The sequence below is a fragment of the Ambystoma mexicanum genome, chromosome 12 (assembly GCF_040938575.1).
Source record: "Ambystoma mexicanum isolate Mex_15411 chromosome 12, UKY_AmexF1_1, whole genome shotgun sequence".
Taxonomy (NCBI): domain Eukaryota; kingdom Metazoa; phylum Chordata; class Amphibia; order Caudata; family Ambystomatidae; genus Ambystoma; species Ambystoma mexicanum.
In genome coordinates this window covers 2,453,350-2,460,116 of record NC_090936.1, presented here as the reverse complement: position 1 = coordinate 2,460,116, position 6,767 = coordinate 2,453,350, and positions in this window count along the sequence as shown.

Below are 6,767 nucleotides of genomic sequence, written 5' to 3'. Positions count from 1 at the left end.
GCAGGCAGCCCACACCACAGGGGACTACCCTGCACCCCTGCTCATGCATCCAGGGGCACCCTCCACCAGGCCCCCACTCATGTCTCCCTGCACCCCCACCCCCCAGCACTATGGGGCACCTGCCAGCAGGCCCCCACTTATGCCCCACTCATGTCCCTCTGCACCCCCACCACCCAGCACTTTGGTGCACCCTCCACCAGGACACCACTCATGTCCCCCTGCACCCCCACCCCCCAGCACTGTGGGGCACCCTCCACCAGGCCCCCACTCATGTCCCACTCATGTCCCCCTGCACCCCCACCACCCAGCAGTGCAGGGCACCCTCCACCAGGCCCCCACTCATGTCTCCCAGCACCCCCACCCCCCTGCATCCAGGGGCACCCTCCACCAGGCCCCCACTCATGTCTCCCAGCACCCCCACCCCCCTACATCCAGGGGCACCCTCCACCAGGCCCCCACTCATATCTCCCAGCACCCCCACCCCCCAGCACTGTGGGGCACCTGCCAGCAGGCCCCCACTCATGTCCCACTCATGTCCCCCTGCACCCCCACCACCCAGCAGTGCAGGGCACCCTCCACCAGGCCCCCACTCATGTCCCACTCATGTCCCCCTGCACCCCCACCACCCAGCAGTGCAGGGCACCCTCCACCAGGACCCCACTCATGTCCCCCTGCGCCCCCACCCCCCAGCACTGTGGGGCACCCTCCACCAGGCCCCCACTCATGTCCCACTCGTCCCCCTGCACCCCTACCGCCCAGCACTGTGGGGCACCTGCCAGCAGGCCCCCACTCATGTCCCCCTGCACCCCCACCCCCCAGCACTGTGGGGCACCTGCCAGCAGGCCCCCACTCATGTCCAACTCATGTCCCTCAGCACCCCCACTCCCCAGCACTGTGGAGCACCCTCCACCAGGCCCCCACTCATGTCCACCTGCACACCCACCCCCCAGCACTGTGGGGCACCCTCCACCAGGCCCCCACTCATGTCCCCCTGCACACCCACCCCCCAGCACTGTGGGGCACCCTCCACCAGGCCCCCACTCATGTCTCCCAGCACCCCCACCCCCCAGCACTGTGGGGCACCCTCCACCAGGCCCCCACTCATGTCCCCCTGCACCCCCACCCCCCAGCATCCAGGGGCACCCTCCACCAGGCCCCCACTCATGTCTCCCAGCACCCCCACCCCCTGCATCCAGGGGCACCCTCCACCAGGCCCCCACTCATGTCTCCCAGCACCCCCACCCCCCAGCACTGTGGGGCACCTGCCAGCAGGCCCCCACTCATGTCCCACTCATGTCCCTCTGCACCCCCACCACCCAGCACTTTGGTGCACCCTCCACCAGGACACCACTCATGTCCCCCTGCACCCCCACCCCCCAGCACTGTGGGGCACCGTCCACCAGGCCCCCACTCATGTCCCACTCATGTCCCCCTGCACCCCCACCCCCCAGCACTGTGGGGCACCTGCCAGCAGGCCCCCACTCATGTCCTCCTGCACCCCCACCCTCCAGCACTGTGGGGCACCTGCCAGCAGGCCCCCACTCATGTCCAACTCATGTCCCCCAGCACCCCCACCCCCCAGCACTGCGGGGCACCCTCCACCAGGCCCCCACTCATGTCCACCTGCACACCCACCCCCCAGCACTGTGGGGCACCCTCCACCAGGCCCCCACTCATGTCCCCCTGCACACCCACCCCCCAGCACTGTGGGGCACCCTCCACCAGGCCCCCACTCATGTCTCCTAGCACCCCCACCCCCCAGCACTGTGGGGCACCCTCCACCAGGCCCCCACTCATGTCCCCCTGCACCCCCACCCCCCAGCATCCAGGGGCACCCTCCACCAGGCCCCCACTCATGTCTCCCAGCACCCCCACCCCCCTGCATCCAGGGGCACCCTCCACCAGGCCCCCACTCATGGCTCCCAGCACCCCCACCCACCAGCACTGTGGGGCACCTGCCAGCAGGCCCCCACTCATGTCCCACTCATGTCCCCCTGCACCCCCACCACCCAGCACTTTGGTGCACACTCCATCAGGACCCCACTCATGTCCCCCTGCACCCCCACCCCCCAGCACTGTGGGGCACCCTCCACCAGGCCCCCACTCATGTCCCACTCATGTGCCCCTGCACCCCCACCCCCCAGCACTGTGGGGCACCTGCCAGCAGGCCCCCACTGATGTCCCCCAGCACCCCCACCCCCCAGCACTGTGGGGCACCCTCCACCAGGCCCCCACTCATGTCCCACTCATGTCCCCCTGCACCCCCAACCCCCAGCACTGTGGGGCACCCTCCACCAGGCCCCCACCCATGTCCCCCAGCACCCCCACCCCCCAGCACTGTGGGGCACCCTCCACCAGGCCCCCACTCATGTCCGCCTGCACACCCACCCCCCAGCACTGTGGGGCACCCTCCACCAGGCCCCCACTCATGTCTCCCAGCACCCCCACCCCCCAGCACTGTGGGGCACCCTCCACCAGGCCCCCACTCATGTCCCCCTGCACCCCCACCCCCCAGCATCCAGGGGCACCCTCCACCAGGCCCCCACTCATGTCTCCCAGCACCCCCACCCCCCTGCATCCAGGGACACCCTCCACCAGGCCTCCACTCATGTCTCCCAGCACCCCCACCCCCCAGCACTGTGGGGCACCTGCCAGCAGACCCCCACTCATGTCCCACTCATGTCCCCTGCACCTCCACCACCCAGCAGTGCAGGGCACCCTCCACCAGGCCCCCACTCATGTCTCCCAGCACCCCCACCCCCCTGCATCCAGGGGCACCCTCCTCCAGGCCCCCACTCATGTCCCCCTGCACACCCAGCACTTTGGTGCACCCTCCACCAGGCCCCCACTCATGTCCCCCTGCACCCCCACCCCCCAGCACTGTGGGGCACCCTCCACCAGGCCCCCACTCATGTCCCCCTGCACCCCCACCCCCCAGCACTGTGGGGCACCTGCCAGCAGGCCCCCACTCATGTCCCCCTGCACCCCGACCACCCAGCAGTGCAGGGCACCCTCCACCAGGCCCCCACTCATGTCCCACTCATGTCCCCCTGCACCCGCACCACCCAGCAGTGCAGGGCACCCTCCACCAGGACCCCACTCATGTCCCCCTGTGCCCCCACCCCCCAGCACTGTGGGGCACCCTCCACCAGGCCCCCACTCATGTCCCACTCATGTCCCCCTGCACCCCTACCGCCCAGCACTGTGGGGCACCTGCCAGCAGACCCCCACTCATGTCCCACTCATGTCCCCTGCACCTCCACCACCCAGCAGTGCAGGGCACCCTCCACCAGGCCCCCACTCATGTCTCCCAGCACCCCCACCCCCCTGCATCCAGGGGCACCCTCCTCCAGGCCCCCACTCATGTCCCCCTGCACACCCACCACCCAGCACTTTGGTGCACCCTCCACCAGGCCCCCACTCATGTCCCCCTGCACCCCCACCCCCCAGCACTGTGGGGCACCCTCCACCAGGCCCCCACTCATGTCCCCCTGCACCCCCACCCCCCAGCACTGTGGGGCACCTGCCAGCAGGCCCCCACTCATGTCCCACTCATGTCCCCCTACACCCCCACCACCCAGGAGTGCAGGGCACCCTCCACCAGGCCCCCACTCATGTCCCACTCATGTCCCCCTGCACCCGCACCACCCAGCAGTGCAGGGCACCCTCCACCAGGACCCCACTCATGTCCCCCTGCGCCCCCACCCCCCAGCACTGTGGGGCACCCTCCACCAGGCCCCCACTCATGTCCCACTCATGTCCCCCTGCACCCCTACCGCCCAACACTGTGGGGCACCTGCCAGCAGGCCCCCAGTCATGTCCCCCTGCACCCCCACCCCCCAGCAGTGTGGGGCACCTGCCAGCAGGCCCCCACTCATGTCCAACTCATGTCCCCCAGCACCCCCACCCCCCAGCACTGTGGAGCACCCTCCACCAGGCCCCCACTCATGTCCACCTGCACACCCACCCCCCCAGCACTGTGGGGCACCCTCCACCAGGCCCCCACTCATGTCCCCCTGCACACCCACCCCCCAGCACTGTGGGGCACCCTCCACCAGGCCCCCACTCATGTCTCCCAGCACCCCCACCCCCCAGCACTGTGGGGCACCCTCCACCAGGCCCCCACTCATGTCCCCCTGCACCCCCACCCCCCAGCATCCAGGGGCACCCTCCACCATGCCCCCACTCATGTCTCCCAGCACCCCCACCCCCCAGCACTGTGGGGCACCTGCCAGCAGGCCCCCACTCATGTCCCCCTGCACCCCCACCCTCCAGCACTGTGGGGCACCTGCCAGCAGGCCCCCACTCATGTCCCCCTGCACCCCCACCCCCCAGCACTGTGGGGCACCCTCCACCAGGCCCCCACTCATGTCCCACTCATGTCCCCCTGCACCCCCAGCACTGTGGGGCACCTGCCAGCAGGCCCCCACTCATGTCCCCCTGCACCCCCACCCTCCAGCACTGTGGGGCACCTGCCAGCAGGCCCCCACTCATGTCCAACTCATGTCCCCCAGCACCCCCACCCCCCAGCACTGTGGGGCACCCTCCACCAGGCCCCCACTCATGTCCACCTGCACACCCACTCCCCAGCACTGTGGGGCACCCTCCACCAGGCCCCCACTCATGTCCCCCTGCACACCCACCCCCCAGCACTGTGGGGCACCCTCCACCAGGCCCCCACTCATGTCCCCCTGCACCCCCACCCCCCAGCATCCAGGGGCACCCTCCACCAGGCCCCCACTCATGTCTCCCAGCACCCCCACCCCCCAGCACTGTGGGGCACCTGCCAGCAGGCCCCCACTCATGTCCCACTCATGTCCCCCTGCACCCCCACCACCCAGCACTTTGGTGCACCCTCCACCAGGCCCCCACTCATGTCCCACTCATGTCCCCCTGCACCCCACCCCCCAGCACTGTGGGGCACCTGCCAGCAGGCCCCCACTCATGTCCCCCTGCACCCCCACCCCCCAGCACTGTGGGGGCACCCTCCACCAGGCCCCCACTCATGTCCCCCAGCACCCCACCCCCCAGCACTGTGGGGCACCCTCCACCAGGCCCCCACTCATGTCCGCCTGCACACCCACCCCCCAGCACTGTGGGGCACCCTCCACCAGGCCCCCACTCATGTCCCCCTGCACACCCACCCCCCAGCACTGTGGGGTACCCTCCACCAGGCCCCCACTCATGTCTCCCAGCACCCCCACCCCCCAGCACTGTGGGGCACCCTCCACCAGGCCCACACTCATGTCCCCCTGCACCCCCACCCCCCAGCATCCAGGGGCACCCTCCACCAGGCCCCCACTCATGTCTCCCAGCACCCCCACCCCCCAGCACTGTGGTGCACCTGCCAGCAGACCCCCACTCATCTCCCACTCATGTCCCCTGCACCTCCACCACCCAGCAGTGCAGGGCACCCTCCACCAGGCCCCCACTCATGTCTCCCAGCACCCCCACCCCCCTGCATCCAGGGGCACCCTCCTCCAGGCCCCCACTCATGTCCCCCTGCACACCCAGCACTTTGGTGCACCCTCCACCAGGCCCCCACTCATGTCCCCCTGCACACCCACCCCCCAGCACTGTGGGGCACCCTCCACCAGGCCCCCACTCATGTCTCCAAGCACCCCCACCCCCCAGCACTGTGGGGCACCCTCCACCAGGCCCCCACTCATGTCCCCCTGCACCCCCACCCCCCAGCATCCAGGGGCACCCTCCACCAGGCCCACTCACGTCTCCCAGCACTCCCACCCCCCTGCATCCAGGGGCACCCTCCACCAGGCCCCCACTCATGTCTCCCAGCACCCCCACCCCCCAGCACTGTGGGGCACCTGCCAGCAGGCCCCCACTCATGTCCCACTCATGTCCCCCTGCACCCCCACCACCCAGCACTTTGGTGCACCCTCCACCAGGACCCCACTCATGTCCCCCTGCACCCCCACCCCCCAGCACTGTGGGGCACCTGGCAGCAGGCCCCCACTCATGTCCCCCTGCACCCCCACCCGCCAGCACTGTGGGGCACCTGCCAGCAGGCCCCCACTCATGTCCAACTCATGTCCCCCAGCACCCCCACCCCCCAGCACTGTGGGGCACCCTCCACCAGGCCCCCACTCATGTCCACCTGCACACCCACCCCCCAGCACTGTGGGGCACCCTCCACCAGGCCCCCACTCATGTCTCCCAGCACCCCCACCCCCCAGCACTGTGGGGCACCCTCCACCAGGCCCCCACTCATGTCCTCCTGCACCCCCACCCACCAGCATCCAGGGGCACCCTCCTCCAGGCCCCCACTCATGTCTCCCAGCACCCCCACCCCCCTGCATCCAGGGGCACCCTCCACCAGGCCCCCACTCATGTCTCCCAGCACCACCACCCCCCAGCACTGTGGGGCACCTGCCAGCAGGCCCCCACTCATGTCCCACTCATGTCCCCCTGCACCCCCACCACCCAGCACTTTGGTGCACCCTCCACCAGGACCCCACTCATGTCCCCCTGCACCCCAACCCCCCAGCACTGTGGGGCACCCTCCACCAGGCCCCCACTCATGTCCCACTCATGTCCCCCTGCACCCCCACCCCCCAGCACTGTGGGGCACCTGCCAGCAGGCCCCCACTCATGTCCCCCTGCACCCCCACCCCCCAGCATTGTGGGGCACCTGCCAGCAGGCCCCCACTCATGTCCAACTCATGTCCCCCAGCACCCCCACCCCCCAGCACTGTGGGGCACCCTTCACCAGGCCCCCACTCATGTTCCCCAGCTCCCCCACCCCCCGG